The 20,843-nt window shown below is 47.0% G+C and overlaps 1 long non-coding RNA gene across 5 annotated transcripts in view; it reads right to left on the bottom strand.

The window, feature by feature from the left end:
• The window catches only part of LOC308200387, a 620,245-nt gene that overhangs the window by 358,554 nt on the left and 240,848 nt on the right, over positions 1-20,843 (bottom strand). For 3 of the 5 annotated variants that reach the window (XR_013955586.1, XR_013955587.1, XR_013955588.1), the window contains exon 2: positions 1-20,843. This exon is cut by the window's left edge; it is cut by the window's right edge and continues 21,940 nt beyond it. This is a non-coding gene — a long non-coding RNA (uncharacterized lncRNA). The other 2 variants (XR_013955589.1, XR_013955590.1) reach the window with 1 other exon arrangement.

The raw sequence follows: 20,843 nt of genomic DNA, 5'->3' as shown, positions 1-20,843 counted from the left end.
CAGCCACCGCGGTCATACAAGAAACCCAAATCAACCGTCCTATTGACACGGCGTAAAGAGTGGTAAAATGCCTATCCTAGCTAACTAAGATCAAAATGCAACTAAGCTGTCATAAGCCCAAGATGCACCTAAACACACCATTAAGATGATCTTAGGAACTAACGACTGATTTAAACCCACGAAAGCCAGGGCCCAAACTGGGATTAGATACCCCACTATGCCTGGCCCTAAATCTTGATACTTACTTTACCGAAGTATCCGCCAGAGAACTACGAGCACAAACGCTTAAAACTCTAAGGACTTGGCGGTGCCCCAAACCCACCTAGAGGAGCCTGTTCTACAATCGATAATCCCCGATTAACCCAACCACCCCTTGCCAACACAGCCTACATACCGCCGTCGCCAGCCCACCTCGAATGAGAGCACAACAGTGGACACAATAGCACCCCGCTAATAAGACAGGTCAAGGTATAGCCTATGGAGTGGAAGAAATGGGCTACATTCCCTATTCATAGGGCACACGGAAAGAAGCGTGAAACCACTTCTGGAAGGCGGATTTAGCAGTAAAGTGGGACAATAGAGCCTACTTTAAGCCGGCCCTGGGGCACGTACATGGTTAAACATGCCTGTTAGTAGTGTGGCGAGCCATAGTGGGAAGGCTAGGGCTATGTTCATAGATAGTTGGGTGGTTGGGGTGAATGTATATGGAAGGAGGCCTAGAAGGTTGATTGTAAGAAGTATGATTATTAGGGATGTAAATATTATGGCTCATTTGTGGCCATTTTTGTTGAGTGGGACTATTAGTTGTTTTGTGATTAGGTGAAGGAGTCATGTTTGGATAGTAGAAAGGCGGTTGTTGATTCATCGGTTGTTTGGGGACGGGAATAGTAGGGCTGGGAAGAGTAGGGATAGTAGGATTAAGGGGATGCCGAATAGATTGGGGCTGGAAAATTGGTCAAAGAAGCTTAGGTTCATGGTCAGGATCATGGTGTGGGTTTGGTAGTGAGGGAGGTCTTATTTGATGGGGGGTTGGTTGTGGTGAAGGCTAGTAGTTTTGGTTGGATGAGGAGTGCTAGGGTTAATCAGGTTATAATTATGATTGAAAATCATGGTGCGGGGTTAAGCTGTGGCATATCATTAAGGAGGGGGAAGTCCCTCTTTGGCTAGCTTAAAAGGCTAGTGCTGTTGCATAGCTTCTTAATGATTAGGATGATGATAGAAGGGACGATCAGGCCTCGAAATGTGGGAGTGGGGTTGATTCTACTACAATGGGTATGTAGCTGTGATTAGCCCCGCAAATTTCTGAGCATTGTCCGTAAAAAATCCCAGGCCGGGTGGTAATGAATGAAGTTTGGTTTAGTCGGCCTGGGATTGCGTCTGTTTTAACTCCGAGCGTTGGGACTGCTCAGGAGTGGAGTACGTCTCCTGCAGTAATGATCACGCGGATGGGGGATTCTATTGGGATAACTACGCGGTGGTCAACTTCTAGCAGTCGGAAGTGGCCGTTGGGTAAGTCTGGGGTGGGCACTATGTAGGAGTCGAATGATAGGTCTTTGAAGTCTGTGTATTCGTAGCTTCAGTATCATTGGTGGCCGATGGCTTTTAGGGTGAGGTCTGGTTCGTCGATTTTGTCCATTATGTAGAGGATTTGTAGGGATGGGAGGGCGAGGAGTACCAGGACGATAGCAGGTAGGATTGTCCAGATCAGCTCTACTTCTTGGGCGTCTACAGCATTGGACGAGAGTTTTTCTGTTAGTATGTGGGCTAAAAGGTAGAGAACTAGGCTGCAGATAGCTAGGGCAACGATTAGGGCGTGGTCGTGGAATTCAACGAGTTCTTCTATGATGGGTGATGAGGCGTCTTGGAATCCTAGTTGGGAGTGGTTGGCCACATGAGATGTACAGGATTTTTACCTGTGATTTAGTCTTGACAAGGCTATGTAATTGGTTTACTAACGTCTCATAAGAAAGAAGCATGAGCGGTTAACCTCCTGGGAGACCCAGAAAACTTCACCCCAGCAAACCCACTAGTAACCCCACCACACATCAAGCCAGAATGATACTTCCTACTCGCCTACGCCATCCTACGTTCAATCCCAAATAAACTAGGAGGCGTATTAGCACTGGCCGCCTCCGTACTGATCCTATTCCTAATCCCATTCCTGCACAAATCAAAACAACGAGCAATAACATTCCGACCACTCTCCCAGCTCCTATTCTGAGTACTAGTCGCCGACCTCCTCGTCCTAACATGAGTAGGAAGCCAACCCGTCGAACACCCATTCATCATCATCGGCCAACTCGCTTCAATCGCCTACTTCACTATCCTCCTATTTCTCCTCCCCGCCGCAAGCGCCCTAGAAAACAAAATACTCAACTGCTAAATACTCTAATAGTTTATAAAAACATTGGTCTTGTAAACCAAAGATTGAAGACTTACCACTTCTTAGAGTACCCCAAACTCAGAAAAAAAGGACTCAAACCTTTATCTCCAGCTCCCAAAGCTGGCATTTTCAATAAACTATTCTCTGACCCTAACCCCTAAACCACCCGAATAGCACCCCGCGACAACCCCCGCACAAGCTCCAATACAACAAACAAAGTCAACAACAGCCCCCAACCCGCCACTAAAAACATCCCTGCCCCATGTGAATAAAACATGGAAACTCCACTAAAATCCGACCGAACAAAAAACACCCCAACATTATTCACAGTAGAAACCCCGAACTTCCAAGCCCCCATAAACCCCCCAAACACCAACCCCCCAAAAACAATTGCCACAAACGCTACTGCACATCCAATCACCCGTCAATCCCCCCAAGCCCCAGGGAAAGGCTCCGCTGCTAAAGCTACTGAATAAACAAACACCACCAGCATACCCCCCAAATACACCATAAACAGCACTAAAGCCACGAACGAAACCCCAAGGCCCAGCAACCACCCGCACCCCGCCACAGACGCTAACACCAAACCAACAACCCCATAATACGGCGAAGGATTCGACGCCACACCCAAAACACCCACCGCAAAGCAAATCCCTAAAAAAAACATAAAATAAGTCATTATTCCTGCCCGGACACTACCCGAGGCCTGCGGCTCGAAAAGCCGCCATTGTTCTCAACTACAGGAACTAACCGCAAGCCCCCAATAATTCTACCCCATCTATGCCATTATGCTTAACCCCCCCCCCCTCCCCCCCCGAGGCGGGGGTATTTGGTTATGCATATTCGTGCATAAATTTATATACCCCATATACATACATACTATAGTACCAGTAATATACATTATATACGGACTATCTTATAAGCAGGTGCTAAACCCATACATGTACACGGCCATTAAACCCTTAAACACACTCCTACCAAACCACCCGGCATGAATGTTCTAGGACCATACCCCACAACACCCAATACAACTCCACTCAAGCGCATAACAAGACCCCATTTTAATGAATGCTCACAGGACATGCTCCAACAACAACTCTCCACCACATATCTCATGCAGTTCGTATCAGACGGATTTATTAATCGTACTCCTCACGTGAAATCAGCAACCCGTTGCACATAATGTCCGGTATGACTAGCTTCAGGCCCATACGTTCCCCCTAAACCCCTCGCCCTCCTCACATTTTTGCGCCTCTGGTTCCTCGGTCAGGGCCATCCATTGGGTTCACTCACCCCTCCTTGCCCTTCAAAGTGGCATCTGTGAGTACTTTCACCTTCTCAATGCGTAATCGCGGCATGTTCCAGCTTTTTGGCGCCTCTGGTTCCTCTTATTTTTTCCGGGGTTACCTCACAGGTGGCTATTCCCAGTGATCTCGGGGGTCCCACAATCTAAGCCTGGACACACCTGCCTCACGGCCTATCCTATATTTCAAGGGTCCCTCGATGAGACGGTTGGCGTATATGGGGAATCATCCTGACACTGATGCACTTTGACCACATTCAGTTAATGTTACCTCCACCCTCCGGGTTAAATGGGGCTATTGGATGAATGCTCGTTGGACATAGCACAAAACAACAAATCATTAAGCGCAACCCCTGCGCTTCACAAACTAAACCAGTAAACTTTCGCTAACCACCATGTAGCATAAACCTTCATCGCCCAATCCCAGCAAACTACCTCTAAAACTCCATTAATCATCCCTTCCATGACATCATCGGAACGATGTATATATACACACAAACACATACAAAATAACTTAAACTTATTAGAGAAACTCCAGTACTAAAAATAGTAAACACAAGCAATAATTTCATATACTTCACTCTCACTCACCACTCAACTATCAGCTAACCACACCCCCGTCCACATAGCTTAACACAAAGCATGGCACTGAAGTTGCCAAGATGGCATAAAACATGCCTGCGGACAAAAGACTTAGTCCTAACCTTACGGTTGGTTTTTGCTAAATATATACATGCAAGTATCCGCGCCCCAGTGTAAACGCCCTCGACCACCTACCCCCATACAGGCCTTGAGGAGCGGGTATCAGGCACACCCAAGTAGTAGCCCAAGACGCCTCGCTAAGCCACGCCCCCACGGGTATTCAGCAGTAATTAACATTAAGCAATGAGTGCAAACTTGACTTAGTTATAGCAACAGCCTAACTTCAAGGGTTGGTAAATCTTGTGCCAGCCACCGCGGTCATACAAGAAACCCAAATCAACCGTCCTATTGACACGGCGTAAAGAGTGGTAAAATGCCTATCCTAGCTAACTAAGATCAAAATGCAACTAAGCTGTCATAAGCCCAAGATGCACCTAAACACACCATTAAGATGATCTTAGGAACTAACGACTGATTTAAACCCACGAAAGCCAGGGCCCAAACTGGGATTAGATACCCCACTATGCCTGGCCCTAAATCTTGATACTTACTTTACCGAAGTATCCGCCAGAGAACTACGAGCACAAACGCTTAAAACTCTAAGGACTTGGCGGTGCCCCAAACCCACCTAGAGGAGCCTGTTCTACAATCGATAATCCCCGATTAACCCAACCACCCCTTGCCAACACAGCCTACATACCGCCGTCGCCAGCCCACCTCGAATGAGAGCACAACAGTGGACACAATAGCACCCCGCTAATAAGACAGGTCAAGGTATAGCCTATGGAGTGGAAGAAATGGGCTACATTCCCTATTCATAGGGCACACGGAAAGAAGCGTGAAACCACTTCTGGAAGGCGGATTTAGCAGTAAAGTGGGACAATAGAGCCTACTTTAAGCCGGCCCTGGGGCACGTACATACCGCCCGTCACCCTCCTCAAAAGCCACATCCCACATAACTAATACCATAAATACGCTGAAGATGAGGTAAGTCGTAACAAGGTAAGTGTACCGGAAGGTGTACTTAGAATATCAAGACGTAGCTATAACACCAAAGCACTCAGCTTACACCTGAAAGATATCTACTAGACCGGATCGTCTTGAAGCCCCCCCTCTAGCTCAACCACACAAATAGTACACCAAAACTAAAGAATTTACTAAACTAATTAAACTAAAGCATTTTACAGTCTTAGTATAGGCGATAGAAAAGACACTTAGACGCGATAGAGACCCCAGTACCGTAAGGGAAAGATGAAATAGCAGTGAAACAATCAAAGCGACAGACAGCAAAGATCAACCCTTGTACCTTTTGCATCATGGTTTAGCGAGAACAACCAAGCAAAGTGAACTAAAGTTTGCCCCCCCGAAACCCAAGCGAGCTACTTTCAAGCAGTTAAAGAGAGCGAACCCGTCTCTGTTGCAAAAGAGTGGGATGACTTGTCAGTAGAGGTGAAAAGCCAACCGAGCTGGGTGATAGCTGGTTACCTGTGAAACGAATCTAAGTTCCCCCTTAATCCTCCCTACCGGACATCCTGAACCCTAATGAGATGATTAAGAGCTATTTAATGGAGGGACAGCTCCATTAAAAAAGGACACAACCTCGACTAGCGGATAATTCTTACTACTGATCCTACCGTGGGCCCTAAAGCAGCCATCAAAAAAGAGTGCGTCAAAGCTCCACCACCTAAAAATACCAAAATAAGATGATTCCCTTATCACAAACAGGTCAACCTATGAATATAGGAGAATTAATGCTAAAATAAGTAACTCAGGGCCACACCCCTCTAACGGCGCAAGCTTACATAGAAACATTATTAACAGACCTAGACAGATACAAAAACCCCTACAAGACCACGTATTAACTAACCCTGTTAACCCGACTCAGGAGCGCCTATAAGAGCGATTAAAATCTGTGAAAGGAACTCGGCAAATTAATAAGGCCCGACTGTTTACCAAAAACATAGCCTTCAGCAAATTAAACAAGTATTGAAGGTGATGCCTGCCCGGTGACTTAGGTTTAACGGCCGCGGTATCCTAACCGTGCAAAGATAGCGCAATCAATTGTCCCATAAATCGAGACTTGTATGAATGGCTAAACGAGGTCTTAACTGTCTCTCACAGATAATCAGTGAAATTGATCTCCCCGTGCAAAAGCGGGGATGTGAACATAAGACGAGAAGACCCTGTGGAACTTAAAAATCAACGACCACCGCGAATCCTCAATCAACCCCACTGGGGCCACTACCATCGCAGAGCCTGGTCGATATTTTTCGGTTGGGGCGACCTTGGAGGAGAACAAATCCTCCAAAAACAAGACCATACCTCTTTACCTAGAGCTACCCCTCAAAGTGCTAACAGTGACCAGACCCAATATAATTGATTAATGGACCAAGCTACCCCAGGGATAACAGCGCAATCCCCCTCAAGAGCCCATATCGACAGGGGGGTTTACGACCTCGATGTTGGATCAGGACATCCTAATGGTGCAGCCGCTATTAAGGGTTCGTTTGTTCAACGATTAACAGTCCTACGTGATCTGAGTTCAGACCGGAGCAATCCAGGTCGGTTTCTATCTATGACACACTCTCCCCAGTACGAAAGGACCGGGAAAGTGGGGCCAATACCACAAGCACGCCCCCCCCCTCTAAGCAGTGAAACCAACTAAACCGTGAAGAGGGCCTTCCCCCACCACTTTCAATCCTAGAAAAGGACCAGCTAGAGTGGCAGAGCCCGGCAAGTGCAGAAGGCTTAAGCCCTTTCCCCAGAGGTTCAAATCCTCTCCCTAGCTTCACCCATGATTCAAATAACAACACTAAGCTGCCTCGTTATATCCCTCCTATACATCATCCCAATCCTGATTGCCGTAGCCTTCCTAACCCTAGTAGAACGGAAAATCCTAAGCTACATACAATCCCGCAAAGGCCCTAACGTTGTCGGGCCTTTTGGCCTACTTCAACCATTTGCGGACGGACTGAAACTATTTACCAAAGAGCCCATCCGACCCTCTACCTCTTCCCCACTTCTATTCATTCTGATACCAATACTAGCCCTTGTCCTAGCCCTCACCACTTGAGCACCACTACCACTCCCATTTCCCCTAGCAGATCTAAACCTCGGAGTTCTCTTCCTAATAGCCATGTCAAGCCTAGCCGTCTACTCAGTCCTATGATCAGGCTGAGCCTCGAACTCAAAATACGCACTAATCGGAGCCCTACGGGCAGTAGCACAGACCATTTCATACGAAGTGACACTGGCCATAATCCTGCTATCAATAATCATACTAAGCGGAAGCTACACACTCAGCTCCTTTGCCGTCGCACAGGAGCCTCTATACTTCATTTTCTCCTCATGACCCCTAGCAATAATATGATACGTATCCACCCTAGCAGAGACAAACCGAGCTCCTTTTGACCTCACAGAGGGTGAATCTGAGCTAGTCTCAGGGTTTAACGTTGAATACGCCGCAGGACCCTTCGCCTTATTCTTCCTAGCTGAATATGCGAACATTATGCTAATAAATACACTTACAGCCATCATATTCCTAAACCCAAGCGCCCTAGGGCCACCCACAGAACTATTCCCCGTCATCCTAGCCACAAAAGTCCTCCTACTATCTTCTGGTTTCTTATGGGTCCGAGCTTCATACCCACGATTCCGATATGACCAACTAATGCACCTACTATGAAAAAACTTCCTACCCCTCACACTAGCTCTGTGCCTCTGACACATCAGCATACCTATCTGCTATGCAGGCCTACCTCCTTACATAAGGAAATGTGCCTGAACTACAAAGGGTCACTATGATAAAGTGAACATAGAGGTATAACAGCCCTCTCATTTCCTGTTGACCTTAGAAAAGTAGGAATTGAACCCACACAAGAGAAATCAAAATTCTCCATACTTCCCTTATATTATTTTCTAGTAGAGTCAGCTAATCAAGCTATCGGGCCCATACCCCGAAAATGATGGTTTAACCCCCTCCTCTACTAATGAACCCTTACGCGACCCCAATCATAACCTTCAGCCTCATCTTGGGCACCACAATCACAATTTCCAGCAACCACTGAGTTCTGGCCTGGACAGGACTGGAGATCAACACACTAGCCATCATTCCCCTAATTGCCAAATCCCACCACCCACGAGCAGTAGAAGCCGCAACGAAATACTTCCTAACCCAAGCAGCTGCTTCCGCCCTGGTCCTATTCTCTAGCATAACCAATGCCTGAGTCACTGGCCAATGAGACATCACACAAATAAACCACCCAACCTCCTGTCTACTACTGACAGCAGCAATCGCTATTAAACTGGGCCTAGTGCCATTTCACTTCTGATTCCCAGAAGTACTACAAGGATCGCCACTAATAACAGCCCTGCTACTCTCGACCCTCATAAAATTCCCCCCACTAACCCTGCTCCTACTAACATCCAAATCCCTCGACCCAGCTCTACTCACCGCCATGGCCCTAGCCTCAACAGCACTAGGAGGCTGAATAGGACTGAACCAAACACAAACACGCAAAATCCTAGCCTTCTCGTCCATCTCCCACTTAGGCTGAATCGCCATCATCCTAGTTTACAGCCCCAAATTGGCCTTACTTACCTTCTACCTATACACAATCATAACATCAGCCGTATTCCTAGCCCTTAACAAAATCAAAGCCCTTAACCTATCCATGATCACAACCTCATGAACAAAAACCCCAGTGCTAAACGCCACCCTAATACTAGTACTTTTATCCCTAGCAGGCCTCCCCCCATTAACAGGCTTTATACCAAAGTGACTTATCATCCAAGAACTAACTAAACAGGAAATAACACCAGCAGCCATGGCAATTGCCATGCTATCACTGCTCAGCCTCTTCTTCTACCTACGCCTCGCATACCACTCAACAATTACCCTTCCCCCCAACTCCTCTAACCACATAAAACAATGATACACTAGCAAAGCCCCAAGCACACCTACTGCGGTCCTTGCCTCACTATCAATCCTCTTACTTCCCCTGTCCCCAATAATACATGCCATTGTCTAGAAACTTAGGATAACACCCCAAACCGAAGGCCTTCAAAGCCTTAAATAAGAGTTAAACCCTCTTAGTTTCTGCACATTAAGACTTACAGAATATTAACCTGTATCTTCTGAATGCAAGTCAGACGCTTTAATTAAGCTAAAGCCTCCCTAGACAGATGGGCTTCGATCCCACAAAACTCTAGTTAACAGCTAAATGCCTAAACCAATTGGCTTCTGCCTACAAAGACCCTGACGCACCCTAGTGCGCATCGATGAGCTTGCAACTCAACATGAATTTCACTACAGAGCCGATAAGAAGAGGAATTAAACCTCTGTAAAAAGGACTACAGCCTAACGCTTCAACACTCAGCCATCTTACCCGTCACCTTCATCAACCGATGACTATTTTCCACTAACCATAAGGATATTGGCACCCTGTACCTCATCTTCGGGGCATGAGCAGGAATAGTCGGCACCGCACTCAGCCTATTAATCCGCGCAGAACTAGGACAACCAGGAACTCTCCTAGGCGACGACCAAATTTACAATGTAATCGTTACCGCTCACGCCTTTGTAATAAGCTTCTTTATAGTCATACCCATCATGATCGGAGGATTCGGCAACTGATTAGTCCCCCTCATAATCGGTGCCCCCGACATAGCATTCCCGCGAATAAACAACATAAGCTTTTGACTCCTCCCCCCATCATTCCTCCTCCTACTAGCCTCATCCACTGTAGAAGCTGGCGCCGGCACAGGCTGAACTGTCTACCCTCCCCTAGCAGGTGACCTTGCCCACGCCGGAGCTTCAGTAGACCTGGCTATCTTCTCACTCCACTTAGCCGGTATCTCCTCCATCCTTGGGGCCATCAACTTTATCACCACAGCCATCAACATAAAACCCCCCGCACTCTCACAATACCAAACCCCACTATTTGTCTGATCCGTACTAATTACCGCCATCCTACTCCTTCTATCACTCCCCGTACTCGCCGCCGGTATTACAATATTACTAACTGATCGAAACCTAAACACCACATTCTTCGACCCCGCTGGAGGAGGAGACCCAATCCTGTACCAACACCTATTCTGATTCTTCGGACACCCAGAAGTCTATATTCTGATCCTACCGGGGTTCGGAATCATCTCACACGTAGTCACGTACTACTCAGGCAAAAAGGAGCCCTTCGGCTACATGGGAATAGTCTGAGCCATACTATCCATCGGCTTCCTAGGATTCATCGTCTGAGCTCACCACATGTTTACAGTAGGAATAGACGTTGATACCCGAGCCTACTTTACATCAGCCACTATAATCATTGCCATCCCTACCGGAATCAAAGTATTTAGCTGACTAGCCACCCTGCACGGAGGAACAATCAAATGAGACCCCCCCCAATACTATGAGCTCTAGGATTTATCTTCCTATTTACCATCGGAGGATTAACAGGAATCGTTCTTGCAAACTCTTCCCTAGACATCGCCCTGCACGACACGTACTACGTAGTTGCCCACTTCCACTACGTCCTATCCATAGGCGCCGTCTTTGCCATTCTAGCAGGATTTACTCACTGATTCCCACTACTCACTGGGTTTACCCTACACCAAACATGAGCAAAAGCCCACTTCGGGATAATATTTACAGGAGTAAACCTAACGTTCTTCCCCCAGCACTTCCTAGGCCTAGCAGGAATACCCCGACGATACTCGGACTATCCCGACGCCTACACACTATGAAACACCATTTCCTCCTAGTCCTAGGACTTAGAGAAACTCCAGTACTAAAAATAGTAAACACAAGCAATAATTTCATATACTTCACTCTCACTCACCACTCAACTATCAGCTAACCACACCCCCGTCCACATAGCTTAACACAAAGCATGGCACTGAAGTTGCCAAGATGGCATAAAACATGCCTGCGGACAAAAGACTTAGTCCTAACCTTACGGTTGGTTTTTGCTAAATATATACATGCAAGTATCCGCGCCCCAGTGTAAACGCCCTCGACCACCTACCCCCATACAGGCCTTGAGGAGCGGGTATCAGGCACACCCAAGTAGTAGCCCAAGACGCCTCGCTAAGCCACGCCCCCACGGGTATTCAGCAGTAATTAACATTAAGCAATGAGTGCAAACTTGACTTAGTTATAGCAACAGCCTAACTTCAAGGGTTGGTAAATCTTGTGCCAGCCACCGCGGTCATACAAGAAACCCAAATCAACCGTCCTATTGACACGGCGTAAAGAGTGGTAAAATGCCTATCCTAGCTAACTAAGATCAAAATGCAACTAAGCTGTCATAAGCCCAAGATGCACCTAAACACACCATTAAGATGATCTTAGGAACTAACGACTGATTTAAACCCACGAAAGCCAGGGCCCAAACTGGGATTAGATACCCCACTATGCCTGGCCCTAAATCTTGATACTTACTTTACCGAAGTATCCGCCAGAGAACTACGAGCACAAACGCTTAAAACTCTAAGGACTTGGCGGTGCCCCAAACCCACCTAGAGGAGCCTGTTCTACAATCGATAATCCCCGATTAACCCAACCACCCCTTGCCAACACAGCCTACATACCGCCGTCGCCAGCCCACCTCGAATGAGAGCACAACAGTGGACACAATAGCACCCCGCTAATAAGACAGGTCAAGGTATAGCCTATGGAGTGGAAGAAATGGGCTACATTCCCTATTCATAGGGCACACGGAAAGAAGCGTGAAACCACTTCTGGAAGGCGGATTTAGCAGTAAAGTGGGACAATAGAGCCTACTTTAAGCCGGCCCTGGGGCACGTACATGGTTAAACATGCCTGTTAGTAGTGTGGCGAGCCATAGTGGGAAGGCTAGGGCTATGTTCATAGATAGTTGGGTGGTTGGGGTGAATGTATATGGAAGGAGGCCTAGAAGGTTGATTGTAAGAAGTATGATTATTAGGGATGTAAATATTATGGCTCATTTGTGGCCATTTTTGTTGAGTGGGACTATTAGTTGTTTTGTGATTAGGTGAAGGAGTCATGTTTGGATAGTAGAAAGGCGGTTGTTGATTCATCGGTTGTTTGGGGACGGGAATAGTAGGGCTGGGAAGAGTAGGGATAGTAGGATTAAGGGGATGCCAAATAGATTGGGGCTGGAAAATTGGTCAAAGAAGCTTAGGTTCATGGTCAGGATCATGGTGTGGGTTTGGTAGTGAGGGAGGTCTTATTTGATGGGGGGTTGGTTGTGGTGAAGGCTAGTAGTTTTGGTTGGATGAGGAGTGCTAGGGTTAATTAGGTTATAATTATGATTGAAAATCATGGTGCGGGGTTAAGCTGTGGCATATCATTAAGGAGGGGGAAGTCCCTCTTTGGCTAGCTTAAAAGGCTAGTGCTGTTGCATAGCTTCTTAATGATTAGGATGATGATAGAAGGGACGATCAGGCCTCGAAATGTGGGAGTGGGGTTGATTCTACTACAATGGGTATGTAGCTGTGATTAGCCCCGCAAATTTCTGAGCATTGTCCGTAAAAAATCCCAGGCCGGGTGGTAATGAATGAAGTTTGGTTTAGTCGGCCTGGGATTGCGTCTGTTTTAACTCCGAGCGTTGGGACTGCTCAGGAGTGGAGTACGTCTCCTGCAGTAATGATCACGCGGATGGGGGATTCTATTGGGATAACTACGCGGTGGTCAACTTCTAGCAGTCGGAAGTGGCCGTTGGGTAAGTCTGGGGTGGGCACTATGTAGGAGTCGAATGATAGGTCTTTGAAGTCTGTGTATTCGTAGCTTCAGTATCATTGGTGGCCGATGGCTTTTAGGGTGAGGTCTGGTTCATCGATTTTGTCCATTATGTAGAGGATTTGTAGGGATGGGAGGGCGAGGAGTACCAGGACGATAGCAGGTAGGATTGTCCAGATCAGCTCTACTTCTTGGGCGTCTACAGCATTGGACGAGAGTTTTTCTGTTAGTATGTGGGCTAAAAGGTAGAGAACTAGGCTGCAGATAGCTAGGGCAACGATTAGGGCATGGTCGTGGAATTCAACGAGTTCTTCTATGATGGGTGATGAGGCGTCTTGGAATCCTAGTTGGGAGTGGTTGGCCACATGAGATGTACAGGATTTTTACCTGTGATTTAGTCTTGACAAGGCTATGTAATTGGTTTACTAACGTCTCATAAGAAAGAAGCATGAGCGGTTAACCTCCTGGGAGACCCAGAAAACTTCACCCCAGCAAACCCACTAGTAACCCCACCACACATCAAGCCAGAATGATACTTCCTACTCGCCTACGCCATCCTACGTTCAATCCCAAATAAACTAGGAGGCGTATTAGCACTGGCCGCCTCCGTACTGATCCTATTCCTAATCCCATTCCTGCACAAATCAAAACAACGAGCAATAACATTCCGACCACTCTCCCAGCTCCTATTCTGAGTACTAGTCGCCGACCTCCTCGTCCTAACATGAGTAGGAAGCCAACCCGTCGAACACCCATTCATCATCATCGGCCAACTCGCTTCAATCGCCTACTTCACTATCCTCCTATTTCTCCTCCCCGCCGCAAGCGCCCTAGAAAACAAAATACTCAACTGCTAAATACTCTAATAGTTTATAAAAACATTGGTCTTGTAAACCAAAGATTGAAGACTTACCACTTCTTAGAGTACCCCAAACTCAGAAAAAAAGGACTCAAACCTTTATCTCCAGCTCCCAAAGCTGGCATTTTCAATAAACTATTCTCTGACCCTAACCCCTAAACCGCCCGAATAGCACCCCGCGACAACCCCCGCACAAGCTCCAATACAACAAACAAAGTCAACAACAGCCCCCAACCCGCCACTAAAAACATCCCTGCCCCATGTGAATAAAACATGGAAACTCCACTAAAATCCGACCGAACAACAAACACCCCAACATTATTCACAGTAGAAACCCCGAACTTCCAAGCCCCCATAAACCCCCCAAACACCAACCCCCCAAAAACAATTGCCACAAACGCTACTGCACATCCAATCACCCGTCAATCCCCCCAAGCCCCAGGGAAAGGCTCCGCTGCTAAAGCTACTGAATAAGCAAACACCACCAGCATACCCCCCAAATACACCATAAACAGCACTAAAGCCACGAACGAAACCCCAAGGCCCAGCAACCACCCGCACCCCGCCACAGACGCTAACACCAAACCAACAACCCCATAATACGGCGAAGGATTCGACGCCACACCCAAAACACCCACCGCAAAGCAAATCCCTAAAAAAAACATAAAATAAGTCATTATTCCTGCCCGGACACTACCCGAGGCCTGCGGCTCGAAAAGCCGCCATTGTTCTCAACTACAGGAACTAACCGCAAGCCCCCAATAATTCTACCCCATCTATGCCATTATGCTTAACCCCCCCCCCCCCCTCCCCCCCCGAGGCGGGGGTATTTGGTTATGCATATTCGTGCATAAATTTATATACCCCATATACATACATACTATAGTACCAGTAATATACATTATATACGGACTATCTTATAAGCAGGTGCTAAACCCATACATGTACACGGCCATTAAACCCTTAAACACACTCCTACCAAACCACCCGGCATGAATGTTCTAGGACCATACCCCACAACACCCAATACAACTCCACTCAAGCGCATAACAAGACCCCATTTTAATGAATGCTCACAGGACATGCTCCAACAACAACTCTCCACCACATATCTCATGCAGTTCGTATCAGACGGATTTATTAATCGTACTCCTCACGTGAAATCAGCAACCCGTTGCACATAATGTCCGGTATGACTAGCTTCAGGCCCATACGTTCCCCCTAAACCCCTCGCCCTCCTCACATTTTTGCGCCTCTGGTTCCTCGGTCAGGGCCATCCATTGGGTTCACTCACCCCTCCTTGCCCTTCAAAGTGGCATCTGTGAGTACTTTCACCTTCTCAATGCGTAATCGCGGCATGTTCCAGCTTTTTGGCGCCTCTGGTTCCTCTTATTTTTTCCGGGGTTACCTCACAGGTGGCTATTCCCAGTGATCTCGGGGGTCCCACAATCTAAGCCTGGACACACCTGCCTCACGGCCTATCCTATATTTCAAGGGTCCCTCGATGAGACGGTTGGCGTATATGGGGAATCATCCTGACACTGATGCACTTTGACCACATTCAGTTAATGTTACCTCCACCCTCCGGGTTAAATGGGGCTATTGGATGAATGCTCGTTGGACATAGCACAAAACAACAAATCATTAAGCGCAACCCCTGCGCTTCACAAACTAAACCAGTAAACTTTCGCTAACCACCATGTAGCATAAACCTTCATCGCCCAATCCCAGCAAACTACCTCTAAAACTCCATTAATCATCCCTTCCATGACATCATCGGAACGATGTATATATACACACAAACACATACAAAATAACTTAAACTTATTAGAGAAACTCCAGTACTAAAAATAGTAAACACAAGCAATAATTTCATATACTTCACTCTCACTCACCACTCAACTATCAGCTAACCACACCCCCGTCCACATAGCTTAACACAAAGCATGGCACTGAAGTTGCCAAGATGGCATAAAACATGCCTGCGGACAAAAGACTTAGTCCTAACCTTACGGTTGGTTTTTGCTAAATATATACATGCAAGTATCCGCGCCCCAGTGTAAACGCCCTCGACCACCTACCCCCATACAGGCCTTGAGGAGCGGGTATCAGGCACACCCAAGTAGTAGCCCAAGACGCCTCGCTAAGCCACGCCCCCACGGGTATTCAGCAGTAATTAACATTAAGCAATGAGTGCAAACTTGACTTAGTTATAGCAACAGCCTAACTTCAAGGGTTGGTAAATCTTGTGCCAGCCACCGCGGTCATACAAGAAACCCAAATCAACCGTCCTATTGACACGGCGTAAAGAGTGGTAAAATGCCTATCCTAGCTAACTAAGATCAAAATGCAACTGAGCTGTCATAAGCCCAAGATGCACCTAAACACACCATTAAGATGATCTTAGGAACTAACGACTGATTTAAACCCACGAAAGCCAGGGCCCAAACTGGGATTAGATACCCCACTATGCCTGGCCCTAAATCTTGATACTTACTTTACCGAAGTATCCGCCAGAGAACTACGAGCACAAACGCTTAAAACTCTAAGGACTTGGCGGTGCCCCAAACCCACCTAGAGGAGCCTGTTCTACAATCGATAATCCCCGATTAACCCAACCACCCCTTGCCAACACAGCCTACATACCGCCGTCGCCAGCCCACCTCGAATGAGAGCACAACAGTGGACACAATAGCACCCCGCTAATAAGACAGGTCAAGGTATAGCCTATGGAGTGGAAGAAATGGGCTACATTCCCTATTCATAGGGCACACGGAAAGAAGCGTGAAACCACTTCTGGAAGGCGGATTTAGCAGTAAAGTGGGACAATAGAGCCTACTTTAAGCCGGCCCTGGGGCACGTACATACCGCCCGTCACCCTCCTCAAAAGCCACATCCCACATAACTAATACCATAAATACGCTGAAGATGAGGTAAGTCGTAACAAGGTAAGTGTACCGGAAGGTGTACTTAGAATATCAAGACGTAGCTATAACACCAAAGCACTCAGCTTACACCTGAAAGATATCTACTAGACCGGATCGTCTTGAAGCCCCCCCTCTAGCTCAACCACACAAATAGTACACCAAAACTAAAGAATTTACTAAACTAATTAAACTAAAGCATTTTACAGTCTTAGTATAGGCGATAGAAAAGACACTTAGACGCGATAGAGACCCCAGTACCGTAAGGGAAAGATGAAATAGCAGTGAAACAATCAAAGCGACAGACAGCAAAGATCAACCCTTGTACCTTTTGCATCATGGTTTAGCGAGAACAACCAAGCAAAGTGAACTAAAGTTTGCCCCCCCGAAACCCAAGCGAGCTACTTTCAAGCAGTTAAAGAGAGCGAACCCGTCTCTGTTGCAAAAGAGTGGGATGACTTGTCAGTAGAGGTGAAAAGCCAACCGAGCTGGGTGATAGCTGGTTACCTGTGAAACGAATCTAAGTTCCCCCTTAATCCTCCCTACCGGACATCCTGAACCCTAATGAGATGATTAAGAGCTATTTAATGGAGGGACAGCTCCATTAAAAAAGGACACAACCTCGACTAGCGGATAATTCTTACTACTGATCCTACCGTGGGCCCTAAAGCAGCCATCAAAAAAGAGTGCGTCAAAGCTCCACCACCTAAAAATACCAAAATAAGATGATTCCCTTATCACAAACAGGTCAACCTATGAATATAGGAGAATTAATGCTAAAATAAGTAACTCAGGGCCACACCCCTCTAACGGCGCAAGCTTACATAGAAACATTATTAACAGACCTAGACAGATACAAAAACCCCTACAAGACCACGTATTAACTAACCCTGTTAACCCGACTCAGGAGCGCCTATAAGAGCGATTAAAATCTGTGAAAGGAACTCGGCAAATTAATAAGGCCCGACTGTTTACCAAAAACATAGCCTTCAGCAAATTAAACAAGTATTGAAGGTGATGCCTGCCCGGTGACTTAGGTTTAACGGCCGCGGTATCCTAACCGTGCAAAGATAGCGCAATCAATTGTCCCATAAATCGAGACTTGTATGAATGGCTAAACGAGGTCTTAACTGTCTCTCACAGATAATCAGTGAAATTGATCTCCCCGTGCAAAAGCGGGGATGTGAACATAAGACGAGAAGACCCTGTGGAACTTAAAAATCAACGACCACCGCGAATCCTCAATCAACCCCACTGGGGCCACTACCATCGCAGAGCCTGGTCGATATTTTTCGGTTGGGGCGACCTTGGAGGAGAACAAATCCTCCAAAAACAAGACCATACCTCTTTACCTAGAGCTACCCCTCAAAGTGCTAACAGTGACCAGACCCAATATAATTGATTAATGGACCAAGCTACCCCAGGGATAACAGCGCAATCCCCCTCAAGAGCCCATATCGACAGGGGGGTTTACGACCTCGATGTTGGATCAGGACATCCTAATGGTGCAGCCGCTATTAAGGGTTCGTTTGTTCAACGATTAACAGTCCTACGTGATCTGAGTTCAGACCGGAGCAATCCAGGTCGGTTTCTATCTATGACGCACTCTCCCCAGTATGAAAGGACCGGGAAAGTGGGGCCAATACCACAAGCACGCCCCCCCCCTCTAAGCAGTGAAACCAACTAAACCGTGAAGAGGGCCTTCCCCCACCACTTTCAATCCTAGAAAAGGACCAGCTAGAGTGGCAGAGCCCGGCAAGTGCAGAAGGCTTAAGCCCTTTCCCCAGAGGTTCAAATCCTCTCCCTAGCTTCACCCATGATTCAAATAACAACACTAAGCTGCCTCGTTATATCCCTCCTATACATCATCCCAATCCTGATTGCCGTAGCCTTCCTAACCCTAGTAGAACGGAAAATCCTAAGCTACATACAATCCCGCAAAGGCCCTAACGTTGTCGGGCCTTTTGGCCTACTTCAACCATTTGCGGACGGACTGAAACTATTTACCAAAGAGCCCATCCGACCCTCTACCTCTTCCCCACTTCTATTCATTCTGATACCAATACTAGCCCTTGTCCTAGCCCTCACCACTTGAGCACCACTACCACTCCCATTTCCCCTAGCAGATCTAAACCTCGGAGTTCTCTTCCTAATAGCCATGTCAAGCCTAGCCGTCTACTCAGTCCTATGATCAGGCTGAGCCTCGAACTCAAAATACGCACTAATCGGAGCCCTACGGGCAGTAGCACAGACCATTTCATACGAAGTGACACTGGCCATAATCCTGCTATCAATAATCATACTAAGCGGAAGCTACACACTCAGCTCCTTTGCCGTCGCACAGGAGCCTCTATACTTCATTTTCTCCTCATGACCCCTAGCAATAATATGATACGTATCCACCCTAGCAGAGACAAACCGAGCTCCTTTTGACCTCACAGAGGGTGAATCTGAGCTAGTCTCAGGGTTTAACGTTGAATACGCCGCAGGACCCTTCGCCTTATTCTTCCTAGCTGAATATGCGAACATTATGCTAATAAATACACTTACAGCCATCATATTCCTAAACCCAAGCGCCCTAGGGCCACCCACAGAACTATTCCCCGTCATCCTAGCCACAAAAGTCCTCCTACTATCTTCTGGTTTCTTATGGGTCCGAGCTTCATACCCACGATTCCGATATGACCAACTAATGCACCTACTATGAAAAAACTTCCTACCCCTCACACTAGCTCTGTGCCTCTGACACATCAGCATACCTATCTGCTATGCAGGCCTACCTCCTTACATAAGGAAATGTGCCTGAACTACAAAGGGTCACTATGATAAAGTGAACATAGAGGTATAACAGCCCTCTCATTTCCTGTTGACCTTAGAAAAGTAGGAATTGAACCCACACAAGAGAAATCAAAATTCTCCATACTTCCCTTATATTATTTTCTAGTAGAGTCAGCTAATCAAGCTATCGGGCCCATACCCCGAAAATGATGGTTTAACCCCCTCCTCTACTAATGAACCCTTACGCGACCCCAATCATAACCTTCAGCCTCATCTTGGGCACCACAATCACAATTTCCAGCAGCCACTGAGTTCTGGCCTGGACAGGACTGGAGATCAACACACTAGCCATCATTCCCCTAATTGCCAAATCCCACCACCCACGAGCAGTAGAAGCCGCAACGAAATACTTCCTAACCCAAGCAGCTGCTTCCGCCCTGGTCCTATTCTCTAGCATAACCAATGCCTGAGTCACTGGCCAATGAGACATCACACAAATAAACCACCCAACCTCCTGTCTACTACTGACAGCAGCAATCGCTATTAAACTGGGCCTAGTGCCATTTCACTTCTGATTCCCAGAAGTACTACAAGGATCGCCACTAATAACAGCCCTGCTACTCTCGACCCTCATAAAATTCCCCCCACTAACCCTGCTCCTACTAACATCCAAATCCCTCGACCCAGCTCTACTCACCGCCATGGCCCTAGCCTCAACAGCACTAGGAGGCTGAATAGGACTGAACCAAACACAAACACGCAAAATCCTAGCCTTCTCGTCCATCTCCCACTTAGGCTGAATCGCCATCATCCTAGTTTACAGCCCCAAATTGGCCTTACTTACCTTCTACCTATACTAGGATGGCCTCTAGCAGGATTTACTCACTGATTCCCACTACTCACTGGGTTTACCCTACACCAAACATGAGCAAAAGCCCACTTCGGGGTAATATTTACAGGAGTAAACCTAACGTTCTTCCCCCAGCACTTCCTAGGCCTAGCAGGAATACCCCAAAGATACTCGGACTATCCCGACGCCTACACACTATGAAACACCATTTCCTCCATCGGCTCCCTAATCTCAATAGTAGCCGTAATCATACTAATATTCATCATCTGAGAAGCCTTTCCGGCCAAACGAAAAGTCCTACAACCAGAACTAACTACCACAAACGTTGAATGAATCCACGGCTGCCCTCCCCCATACCATACTTTCGAGGAACCGGCCTTCG

This window comes from Anser brachyrhynchus (genome assembly GCF_964034855.1).
Source record: "Anser brachyrhynchus genome assembly, chromosome: 10".
NCBI lineage: Eukaryota > Metazoa > Chordata > Aves > Anseriformes > Anatidae > Anser > Anser brachyrhynchus.
The sequence above is the reverse complement of the archived record's forward strand: the minus strand, read 5'-3'. Positions and strand labels throughout refer to the sequence as shown.